The sequence below is a fragment of the Odocoileus virginianus genome, chromosome 11 (assembly GCF_023699985.2).
Source record: "Odocoileus virginianus isolate 20LAN1187 ecotype Illinois chromosome 11, Ovbor_1.2, whole genome shotgun sequence".
NCBI classification, from domain to species: Eukaryota; Metazoa; Chordata; class Mammalia; order Artiodactyla; family Cervidae; genus Odocoileus; species Odocoileus virginianus.
This window is the reverse complement of record NC_069684.1, coordinates 11,430,713-11,441,142: the sequence shown is the minus strand read 5'-3', so window position 1 is coordinate 11,441,142 and position 10,430 is coordinate 11,430,713.

Here is a 10,430-nt window from a genome sequence, read left to right as displayed (position 1 = left end):
GAGCTGGGTTCCATCCCTGAGTCGGGAAGATCCCCCGGAGAAGGGAAAGGCAAACCACTGCAATATTCCGGCCTGGACAGTTCTGTGGACAGAGGAGCCTGGCGGCTGCAGTCCATGAAGTCACAAAGAGTCAGACACGACTGAGCAACTGAGCAAAAGAAAGTCCAAAGGCCACAAAGCGAAGGGAAAGGGTATGAAGGGACTGGAGAGATGAGGTTTGTCAAGGTAGCTCAATAGGGGACTTTGAGAAGCAGAACAAGGACACGAGATGAGATGCTGAGGAAATTACTATGTTGTAGCATGAGGAGTGAAAGCAAAAGTGACTCAGTCGTGTCCCACTCTTTACCACCTGCATTCAGTCTATGTAATTCTCCAGGCCAGAATACTGGAGTGGATAGCTTTTCCCTTCTCCAGGGGATCTTCCCAACTCAGGGATCAAACCCAGACCTCCCACATTGCAGGCAGATTCTTTACCAACGGAGCTATCGGGGAAGCCCAACATGAGGAGAGGGAGGTGAAAAAATAAAAAAGAGAAAGGCTGTTCAATCAGCATCTCCAAGGCCTGAGTAAGATGATGTCAACCAGACTCTTGATGATACTTCATCAGTGGATAGTTGAGTTGAGTTAGATAGTAAGCTTCTTGAGGGCAATAAAAAGAGACTATCTTATGAGCTTTCTATATCAGCACCTAGTATAGTCCCTTGGAGAAGGCAATGGCACCCCACACCAGTGCTCCTGCCTGGAAAATCCCATGGACGGAGGAGCCTGGTGGGCTGCAGTCCATGGGGTCGCTAAGAGTTGGACACGACTGAGCGACTTCACTTTCACTTTTCACTTTCATGCATTGCAGGAGGAAATGGCACCCCACTCCAGTGTTCTTGCCTGGAGAATCCCAGGGATGGGGGAGCCTGGTGGGCTGCCGTCTATGGGGTCGCACAGAGTCAGACACGACTGAAGCAGCAGCAGCAGCAGCATAGTCCCTGGTGCATGGAAATTGTCCATTAACTGCAAATATGTTTTATTTCACCTGCATGGGGTTAAAAAATAGTTGAAAAAGGCGATTTCCAATGGACATAAAACTCACTGGACTGTAGTTCACAGTGGCATGCCTGCTCAGGCTTACCACAGTCTGCACCACTCTCTGTGATATCTCCATAGCGTCCATTTTACTCCACCTCTGTGGCCAGTGTCTGTTTTGATCGATAAATGTCACTCCCATAACAGTGAAACATCATTAATAGCATCTCTACATGTAGGTCACCTGCCAATTCCCCACAGGCCTTTGAGACTGCCACCTCTCTCAAACATTAGCCACCTCTCCATCTCATCCACAGGTGCTCATCTGAAGCACCTGTCTTCTTCTGCTGCCCTGTATATCTCAAAATATTTGTCTTGTTGACATCTTTATGTAACCTGTAGAACATGGCTTTTTTAATAGCCTCATTCCCCTGGAAAGCTCTAAGTAATTTCTATTTCCAGCCTTTAAGCTTAATCACTCCTCTAATCCTCTTCATGTTGGTTGTTAGTTTCCATGATCTCTTCCCAGAAAACCCTGACTTTGCTCACTTCTCTGGGGCTATATCCACACCCATGGTTGCTGTTTATTACTGGATTTGAGTTCTAAATGTTTGGGTACTCTTTGTTTACCTAAAATTTAGGCAAAATAAAATAAGGGGAAGTTTTATTGCAGAAAAATATTCTATAGATTAAAAAAATTACTCACTTTCCTAAAGAAACTTGAATAATCAGCAGATAAGAAAGAAAATCAGAAAAATAAATTTTTGGACCAGTTTTCTAAGGGTTCTGTGTAAGCCAAGAAAATATCTAAAGTACTAGGAGCTCCATCTTAACACTGAACTCCTGTGGTGGCCAGAATTTGGCTGCATTTCAAAATAATAAGCATTTGGTTCAGAAGGCTGTTTAAAGGAAATAAAAAGGCATAAAATCTCAGTCATTCAATATGGTTTGTATTAGAATAAATTGATTACCCAAAACCTAACGTGATTAGAGCTCTGCCAAGAGGCTGGCAAGCAACCACTGTTGACATAGTCCAAATTCTAATCAGTTACTTGTAATAAGTGATTATTTAATAACCATTCACATTCATCTTTGCTTCTTCAGCCAAAAGAAAAGGAGAAAAAAAGAGAAGAATCTTCAGAGGGAATAGAGTTCCAAGCTTTTTTTTTTTCTCTTTGTGAGTACAAGAAAATGTATCCATATGCAAAGAAAAATTCAGTGTTGTCAGTCAGACCCTACACAGTGAAAATCCAAGTCCCTCTCTCCATCCCTGAAACTCTTAAAGAGCAGTTGACTTACTCAATGGTCCTTAGAGTAGAAATATTGGATGAGGAAATTTGGTGTCATGACGCTTCTCCTAAAGAGAAAATTCTTTTTTTCTTTTGTAACCTGTATAAAAGCCTGAAACTGCAAAGCAAAAATTCAATTTAAAAAATGTTCCATTCTTTCTTGGTACTTTATTGAATGATGAATCCATTCATCAAGCTTCTGAAATTCCAAAAATGAACTTATCAGGTATACTGAATAATGATAAGCATGGCAAATTTAAAAAGAACATTCGGAACATGTTTAAGACAGTGATGCTTTACTAATAGACAGTTAACTTAAAAAAAAAAAAGTTTTTGTTAACCAGAGTCTTGAACAGAAAAAAAAGCAGCTTTTTTTTTTTTTTTTAACTTCATGTTATCACTATAAAGAATATTTCTCCTCATTTCTTCCTTGATGAATTTTGGTAAAAACATTTGTAGTTAGCTTTTGACTTCCTAGTATTTTATTTACTTCACAAGACACCCTTCAGTTGTTCAGGTTGCTATCCAGTTGTCTTTTGCAACTGTCTAAAAATATGATAGTCGAAGGTATGAGAAGCTAGTTACATAAATCTTGGAAGTCAGTATTCCTTGCTCTCTGATTGCATATGTCTTCAGCCAAAAAGTTACTATAAAGAAAAGCCATAAATGCCATTTGCTGGAGAGATCAGACACAGCCACGCCTGTTTACCTGCACCAGCGCCGACGACAGCATCTGTGATGTTACATAAGTTCCATGGCCACTTGCCCTTGAACTGAACTGAGTGAGGTCTTAATGCAGACCCTTCCCACCACCCTACAGTACACACCTCTGCCCTGGAGAGCGCTGAGAGCAGTCAGCTACATCTCACCCTTTTCCCACGCTTTCCTAGAAGAGCTGAGCGGGGACAGGCATCTTCAGCTTGGGTCAGGAGAGACCCTGTGAGAAGGACCCTGAGAAGGGTAGCTTTGTCTGGGTCATCTCTGGTATTCCCTGAGAAGAGCTCATGTCTGAGAAAATTGCTTCTGCATCTTAGGTTCCTCAGGTGTTCCTAATCTTCTAGCATTTGCTTTTTCATCACAAATGGAAGAAGGCCTTGCAGGATGCTATGCGTATCAGCCCGTGTGTGCGTGTGTGTGTGTGCGCGCGTGCATGCATGCGTCTGTGTGTGTTGCTAACTCTGTTTTCAGCCCATACATGTGTGTGTGTATTGCTAACTCCATTTTCAGCTCATACGTGTGTGTGTGTGTGTAACTTAGTCACTCAGTCATGTCCTCATGTCCAACTCCTTGTGATAAATCCATTTTCAGCCCATACCTTTGTGTGTGTGTGTGTGTGTGTGCACGCACTTAGTCACTCAGGCTTGCCCGACTGTTTGTGATACCTTCCTAGCTCTGTTAATTGGCAAGCATACCTTCCTAGCTCTGTTAATTGGCAAGCAAAGTCACCATGGCCACTTGTCAAGGCTGCTGTCAGGACCTTCTGGTGCACACTCCTGCATTGGCAGACTTCTCAGCCAAGATAGGGAATTTGGAACGAAAGACCTCTTTTTTCTTAGCTTTTAATTGAGGCTAACTTCCTTCAAAATCTTACTGAGATTCTAACCCATGAAGCCCTCTCCTGGCTTCTAATTAATCCCATTGACTCAATTAGTTCATCTTATTTAGAGATTATAGTCTTAAAATGTGGCAATGAAAAGAAAAAAATATCCCTGTAGCCTCAAATGCCTTGTCTGTCTCTGCAAGTGTACAAGATCTTAAGAAATCATCTAAAGTTTTATACCTCAGTGTTCTCAACTGTAAATGGGTATTTGAGTATGTTATTCCTCATTTATTCAAAATTTATTTCATGCTCAAACGCTGGGAATCATTGATGGCTTTTATAAGCTGCTAGGGGCATCTCTGATGGCTCAGCAGGTAAATAATCTGCCCGCAGTGCAGGAAACACAGGTTCAACCCCTGGGTCAGGAGGATCCCCTGGAGGAGGAAGGGCAACCATGCCGGGAAAATCCCATGGACAGAGGAACGTGGTGGGCTACAGTCCATGGGGTTGAAACAGTCAGACACGACTGAGCATGCATGCCCGCGTAAGCTCCTCTTTCCTTGAGAAGCTGATAGTTTACTAGGATTACCCCGAAGTGTCCCTATTTCTCTTTCTTGCTTTTACTCCCTCATTCTGTAAATATGTTATGAGTTCATATTATATTGCAAGCATTATTCTAGGCACCAAAGTGGAGAGAAGAGAATGAAGGGAGAGAAGGAGAGAGAAAATTCCCTAACCTCATGGAATTTACTGGGGAGACATAGATAACTTTTTTGAAAAAGATCTAAAATATTAAGCAGGTAATAGACACTGATAGCATAGACTGTGTTAAATCTAAGGGAATTGGAGGGAGAGAGGCGTGTGGATATTCCCCAGCAGCTGCTGCTGCTGCTAAGTCACTTCAGTCGTGTCCAACTCTGTGCAACCCCATAGACGGCAGCCCACTAGGCTCCCCCATCCCTGGGATTCTCCAGGGAAGAGCACTGGAGTGGGTTGCCATTTCCTTCTCCAATGCATGAAAGTGAAAAGTGAAAGTGAAGTTGCTCAGTCGTGTCCGACTCTTGGCGACCCCATGGACTGTAGTCCACCAGGCTCCTCTGTCCATGGGGTTTTCCAGGCAAGAGTCCTGGAGTGGGGTGCCATTGCCTTCTCCTTCCCCAGCAGGGAGCATAGCAAATGCCACTGAAAAAGAGCACCTGGCACTTGAACAGTCAGAGAGGCCAGACCAGAATAAGAGGGTGAAACTAGGAGATGAGGGCCAGAGCACAATGGGCTCCTGGTCACGAAGGCCATAGAGAGGATGTTGACACTTACTGCAAGGTAGAAGGGAGCTCATTGGGGATTTTTAGCAGAACAATGACATAATTCTACTTTCTTTTAACAGAAAGGCAAGGACAGCATCAGAGAACTTTATAAAGCAACTTAAAAAATCCAGGTGAAAAATAATAGTATCAGGGACCCAAATGGAAATAGTCATGATAGAGATGGGAAGAAATTTACTGTTGTTCAGTCACTGTCATATGCGACTCTGCAACCCTACGGACTGCAGCACGAGAGGCCTCCCTGTCCTTCCCTGTCTCCCAGAGCTTGCTCAAACTCAGGTCCATTGAGTCAGTGATGCCATCCAGCCGCCCTGTCCTCTGTTGCCCCCTTCTCTTCATGCCCTCAATCTTTCCCAGCATCAGGGTCTTTTCCAGTGAGACGGCTCTTTGCATCAGATGGCCAAAGTATTGAGCTTCAGCTTCAGCATCAGTCCTTCCAATGAATATTCAGAGTTGATTTCCTTTAAGATTGACTGGTTTGATCTCCTTGCTGTCCAAGGAACTCTCAAGAATCTTCTCCAACACTGACAGTTTGAAAGCATCATTTCTTCGATGCTCAGCCTTCTCTTTGATCCAACTCTCACATCTGTACATGACTACTGGAAAAACCATAGCTTTGACTATTCAGACCTTTGTAGGCAAAGTAATGTCTCTGCTTTTTAATATGCTGTCTAGGTTGGTAATAGCTTTTCTTCCAAGGAGCAAGTGTGAAAGAAATTTTTAATTTCATGAGAAGAAATGGTTGGATGCTTTATATATTCTGGGACCTCTTAGTACGCTGTGTTTGCTTCCATTGTATCATTTGTACCAAGCTGTTCTGTGAATGGTACATTTATCAGGACTGAGAGCTGCTGAAAAGAGTGGTTTTGTCTTTCCCCTTTGTACCTAAGCAGAATTCTCTTAACTTTATTTATTAATTACTTAATAAACATTTTCTGAAAATTGAATGAATCTGGATCAGAATAGAGAGCTCAGAATTGACCCACACGAATAGTCAACTGATCCCTGAAAAAGGAACAAAGGTAACACAATATAGAAGAGATAGTCTTTGCAACAAATGGTGCTGGAACAACTTGGATTCATATGGATAAAAATAAAAATCTAAACACCATACACCTTAACAAAATGAATCACAGACCTAAAGATAAAATGGAACACTATAAAACTTCTAGAAGAAAGCATAGGAGAAAAGTCTATGTGCCTTTGGATTTGGTGATAACTCTAGGTACAACATCAAAAACATGTCCCATGAAAGAAAGAAGGGTTAAATTAGACTTTACTGAAGTTAATAACTTCTGTCCTGCAAAAGATACTATTCCATAACAACAACAAAACCTGAGAAGCAGAGTAGTTAGCAAATCAGTAATGGCACACACCAGCACTGCTCTCAGCACAAAAGTTCTCAAGGGAGAAGCTTTGCTCTGACCTCAGAATAGCCAACTTCAAGCCAAAGGCTCTGTTCCTAAAGCCCATCTGCACTCATGCTGAGCAATGTTGAAAGGAATATTTAAATCGATTCTGTTGCTCCCACTGGGGCTTCTCCTTCCATGCCAAGAACAAGAAAGACCCAGGATCACTGCTTCTTGGGGGAGATGATTATCATAATGTCCTGCATTGCCCCCTCCTGTGATTTGGAAGGTCTCACAAGAGTGGAACTGACTTGGATACTCCCATTCCAACTCATCCCCTCTTTCTGGGATATGAGGAGACAAGGAGACAGAACCATATCAACTCTCATCTGCTGGAAATGGAGATTGGTGGACTTTGTTTTTTGTCTTGAGGTATTAGCATCAAGCCTGGTAAATAGATTGTTGCAGAAGGAAAAACAGGATTTCTAGAACATGTCACTAATTCAGACACATTTGGTGGAAATTTTAAAAGGTGGAAAACAGAATTTTAAATATTTCTATTACCTCCATATATACAAGAGAACCTGTGTGGTCTGTCACACAGGGTCCAACCAGGATGCAGAAATGACACCAACTATTTAAACATTAGAAGGAATTTAATAAAGAATTGTTCATTAGATATTGCAGAACTGAAAAAGCAAACAAAAGAACACAAAGGATTTACAGAGGTTGCGAGTGCAATAAGTAGTAATTATTCCTAAGATGAAAGGAACAAAGGGAAGAGGGTGAAAATTATTAAAATAAAAATACCTGAAGGAAAGGCCTTTCAGGTGCAGGTTCACTCAGGGAGGTTAATGAGGCTGGTGAGTGTTGGGAATGTTGTAAATCGAACCCATTTGGACTATCTGTTCTTCCCAGATAATGTAGACAGATCTCAACCTAGAGTATGGAAGACATTTTCACAAGTGCCAAATTAATGAAGAATGGAAACATTAAGTTTCACTATACCTGCAAAGTTACATGAGGCTTGAAACTTCTAATCCAATTCTCAGAATTGTACTAGGGTGGTGAAGGTGAAAGTCACTCAGTCGTGTCCAACTCATTGCAACCCCACAGACTGTAGCCTACCAGGCTTATCTGTCCATGGAATTCTCTAGGCAAGAATACCAGAGTGAGTTACCATTTTCTTCTGCAGAGGATCTTCCCGACCCAGGGATCAAACCCAGGTCTCCTGCATTGCAGGCAGACTCTTTACCATCTGAGTCTGGAGAAGAGGACTGCAAAACCATTCCAAGTCAATACAGGAGAGCATCGCTGGGCAGAAATGTGAGGGTGGAAGCTACAACTATTAGTTAAACCGGAGTTGGAATCGGAATAACCTGACTTTATACTAACTTCTTTAAATAAGCAGAGGCTTTTTGACTATGCCTGAAAAGTAAGTGTGTATGTGCAGAAGGAAGACTTTAAACACTGGATAGAGCCTTGGAGTGGCTTCCATGAGTTCACAGTTGTAAAATGCGTGTTGGCAGCTAATAGCTGTGAGATGGGGGTCCAAGGTCTGCCCAGCCAAGAATTAAGTCCTCTCATGCAACTGAACTTCCAGTTCTTGCACTGTAACTGTAAAAACCTCCAGTGCTGTCTGGGCGTGTTCTGATCCCCAGCCTGTATTCCTTTCCTAGGCTTATCTTTCCCCATCTGCTCAGTGTTCCTCCTTCACACCTTTTCATTTCCTTCCCTCACTGTCCATCTTTCCGCATTTCCTGATCATCACCACCAGTAGTACATTCATTAGCAATTACTGTGAGATGATCATGGTATCTAAGTCAACCAACCTTAAATCCCGGGGCTCATTTACTTCACTCACTTAAAAAGTTATTTCAGAGACTAGAAACAGTTAAAGTGGAAATTTAATATGGGAAACCAGAAACCAAAAAAGACTTATCTTTATGAACTTAAAAAATCTATAACAATAAAGAACAGAACGGAGAGGAAACCTTAGTGGCTAACTCTCTAGCTGGGTGTGTGGTTAATAACTCTGTTGGTGTGTCATGAAAAGTTACATGAGGAAAAAAACGTTTTCTTAATATCTCTATTTCTGTTAAAAATAATTTTCGAGTTAGGGTGAGTTTATAGACAATATTTCTACTTTAAAAATTCTGTTATTTTTTTATATTGACTTAAAGTATACTTTGTGGGATTTCTCTGGTGGTGCAATGCACTCCCAGTGCAAGGAGCATAGATTCAATCCCTGGTCAGGGAACTACTACATGGTGTGGCCACAAGAATAAATAAATAAAAATAAATACAAAAAATAAAATATATTTTGTTTTTGCAGTGACCACCATGGATTCTTCATCTGTGTTTCTACTTGATCTTCAGTGGGTGTAACTAACCTCACTATTAAATTTCTCTGTAAACACTCAGTCTTTCAAGTGATTAATTCTCCTCAAAACAACGTAGTAGGGTTCTCACCCACTGTTACTTCAAGGGAATACCCGGGAATGATTTGGAAAGGTTGATATTCATACTCTAATTTGGTTCTGGTTTTCATAAATTCAAAGTTGAGGATATAGGTTGTACATATAAAGAGAAGGAGTCTGGGAGAAGAAGTTGTTAAAATTCTGACAAATTCTATCTAAGGATTTTTTCTTTTTTTATGTAAAGCCCTATTTGTGTAAAAGACACACAGCCGTGTTTGAGAGCTACTGAGAGAGCAGCCCTTGAGCACACAGAGGCGCTGGCTTGGGGGAAAGCCTGGTGAAGGAGGTGGAAAGCTGCTGTGATTCTGTCACCAGAAACACTTGAGTGTTCATTCTCTGTGTGTCTGTCCCCACGGTGATTCCATTAACACGCACACACATACATCTCTCTGCAGCTGGCATCCTAATCATGGCTTCCTTACTGGTTTTCCTAGTGAAATTGCCTGGCCCATAAGGCCAGAACATGGCGAAGGGATATTTGACCCACGTAGAACTCAAGTCCACTTTTCTGGATGTGGTTCACACTTGCTACTTCTTTCAGGCCTGCAAATGATCATTTCTTGGAAAAAAAAAAAATATGTGAAGATAATATTCACATTGGTCACATGCTTTATTTTTTAAAGCACCATTCTGAGGAGCTGGAATGCAGGTTTCAGGACAAAGTGTGGGATGTAGAGAAAACAATTTCTTATTCAGGATCTCAATGTCTTCATCTTCAAAGTGATAAGGGAGACCTAGATAATTAAACCATACTGTCATAATAGAAGTTATGGATGCCCCCAAAGGGCATTTGACTTTTGGACTTTGTAGCTATTGTAAATACCTGATGTTGAGGGAAATCCCTATAGTCAGGGTAATGAATGACTTTCAAGATGAGCATTAAGAGGCACTGGGGAGCCTTCCTTGGTGATCCAGTGGTTGAGAATCCACCTTCCAAAGCAGGGGATGGGGGTTTAATCTCTGGTCAGGGAACTAAGATTCCCACATGCTGTGGGACGACTAAACCTGAGTGCTGCAAGTAGAGAAGCCGCCACGTGTCACACCTACCGAGCCCTCGTGCTGTGGAGCCCGTGCACCCCAACAAGAGACGCCCGTGCACCCCAAGAGAGAGCCCACACACAGCTAGGACCCAGCACAGCCAAAAACAAAATAAAAAGCATTGGGAAATGATGTGCTTTCTTTATGTCCTCCCTGGTGTAATTTAGGTTTCAGACAGGTACCCTATGCCAGTCCCAGCAGAAATGCTATTAATGACAGACCTGGAGAAAGCAGGATTGTTAGGCACATGAGTTTCAAAGGGCTCTCTTGCTCAGGTAGCAGACAAAAGACAAAGTATGAAGAGTGCAGGAACTGGCTAACAAAAAATCATAAAACAGCCTTTGCAATTATATCAGGAAGCTTGTGGTTAGAGTAACAGAATTTCCTCCTGAAAG